Below are 2,592 nucleotides of genomic sequence, written 5' to 3' on the forward strand. Positions count from 1 at the left end.
CCAGACTTCACAGCACAGCGCCCCGCTCACCCCTCACGCAAACAAAATGGCGGCGGAGCCTCCCCCTTCTCGACTCGGCGCGAACCATTCAGCGCCCGGTGGAGGGGGAGGTACGGAGAACTGAACGCGCCCCTGCCCCGCCGGAGAAAGGATACAGCAAGGCACAGTAGGGAGTCCCCTTTCTTTCAGCTTCTAAAGTGCCTCACTGGCCTTTTTGAAGGTGCAGCAGAGAAGGCGGGTGACACTGCCTCCCCTCGCAGGAGTGGTCCCCCCAGGGAGTTGGGAAAAGTGGTTTCTCCCCCGGAGGGGCGGGTTGGGCGCCAAAGGCAAGTGTGAGCCGAGCGGGGGAAAGTGGCGGAGCGGGAGGGGGCGCGGCACCGCGCGCCTGCAGGGGGCGCTGCCGCGCCGGGGGCCGGGGGCCGGGGCCGGGGGGCCGGGGGCCGGGGGCCGGGGGCCGGGGGCCGGGGCCGCCACACGGCGGAGGTTTGACTGCAGGGAGGAACACGCTGTGCACCGTGCCCTGTCCTCTCCCAAGGTGGAGAGGCAGTAAAAGTGCTCACCCAGAATGTAAAATAAAACCTTGATCTTAAATCCTGTCTTTTATTCGAGGATGTAAAAAAAAAAAAGAGAAAAATCGATTAAATAAAGAAAAAGAGGAATTGGCCACATTAGGGCCTGCGGCTGGGCCCCAGCATGCCCCCTCACCCTGCCATCCCGCCAGGCCAGAGGCTCCCAGCCTGCCCCAGTGGCTGCGCAGGGCTGGGAGCGTAGGGCCGTGAGGTGTGGATTTCAGTCCCTTTTCCAATTTTTAGCTTATTTACATCCGGTTTTGCTCTTTGTTCCCACTATGCCGACTCCAGTTGCTCCAGCGAGGCAACGTGAAGTCACGTCGGGCAGGGCCGAGCAGCCTCCAGGTGTGAGGTACCACGGCGCGGGGCCCAGGCGGCCTGGCAGGCCTCGGTGCCTCAGAGCCCGGCTCCGTGTCCGCCGCGAAAAGCCTGGGCGAAGCCAAGTACGTGCCCAGGGTGAGCTGAGTAACAGGAACGGTGCGAAAGATTCTCACGAAAACAGAAAGATTAGCTTGAGTCTGCACCCACTCCTTTATCTCCCAGAGAGCCACTATTCAGCTCCCCAAAGGAGCTGTCAAACACATAAAATAAGCAAAATTAAGGAAGAGAAGCATTAATTTTCTTCTAATCTCTTTCAGTTACAGTAATTTCAGGCGTTATTGTGACAATCGTAGGGGCGCGACGTCTCAGGGAAAACACAATTTTCAATTTGACAGTACTCCTTCAAAAATGCAGCTGTAGCCAACATTTCTATACATGCGATAGAATTCCTGTACTGATCCTCTTAAGACTAATAAAAATTAGATTTAAACAGAAGGGTCTAGTTCCTGCCTCTCCTAGAATAATAGGTGGATGAATTACTTTCCTTGCTTAACAGGGAAAATCTCCCCAGTCCCAACTGTTCTTAACTGTCATGTAATGAAACGGTTTTACTAAAGGCCCATCAGGAGGCTATTGTAACAGATTTCAACTGCACCTTTAAAGAAATGGTTCATTGTTTCTTCAGAAAACACACTGCTTAAAAACTAAAACATTTACTGATTGCTCCGCAAACAAATTCAGAATGAACATTTCCTACCTGACTGTTCTACGTTTACTTTTAAATAGCTCAGTTCAATGGCACTTGGGGGAAAAAATATTTTCTCTATTTGCGTTTTCAAAATCCCTTTCATTTTAGGATTTCGGGGAATTTTAAATCCTTAAATGAGTCTCACAACATCTCTCTGGGATTGGTGTATGTAATGGAATTTACTCTTCACTTTTCTGGGGTGAAGTGAGTTACAGATGCCAGTATTTTGGGTCCCAGCTGCCTGGCCCATCCAAGGGGACTCACTGGCAGGGAGGAGAAGACAGTTTAGAAAAGAAAGGGAAGTCGAATTCCCCACTTTTCCTCACAATACACTCAACCAATCCTATACCTGATTAAAATAATTATTTACATCCTTTTCTGTGTTAATATTTGCATGTAAATAAATTGCACAGATTTACACATTCTAGATAAACTTGTAATTTCCAAAATCACGCCGTGAAGCACTCAGGTGGGAGAAAACAGCGGTATGTGTTATGCATTTGAGCCTCCATTGGCACCGCACAGCAGGCAGTGCAGCCTGACCTCTGCTGAAACACGTCAGCAAAGGTTTTGTTGCAACAAGCAGCTGGGATATCTCCTCACTAACAGCCTTCTCCTCCTGCTAAAGACCCAGGGTAGAAGGACCACCCTGTGTTACTCATCCCTGTTTCTCAGGGCAGCAATAGGCATAGAAACATTTTTAAATTGGCAGGTTTCAAAGTTCATTCCTCTTTGTCTTCTGCTTTTAGCGGTGCGGGATGCCTTGAGTCATGTTTTTGAGCTTTCCTTTGTAGTTCAGAAACTTATTTTCACTTAATCATAGACTCCCAGAGCAAGGATTTAATCTTCCTCCCCTAAAGAGAGGGTTCACAGTCACCAGGGTGGCCATCACCTGAGGAAAATTTTGCCTTTTCTCTTGACTGCTGCGCTGACATTATTGTGCCTGGATGCACC

This window comes from Mycteria americana, chromosome 6, assembly GCF_035582795.1.
Source record: "Mycteria americana isolate JAX WOST 10 ecotype Jacksonville Zoo and Gardens chromosome 6, USCA_MyAme_1.0, whole genome shotgun sequence".
NCBI lineage: Eukaryota > Metazoa > Chordata > Aves > Ciconiiformes > Ciconiidae > Mycteria > Mycteria americana.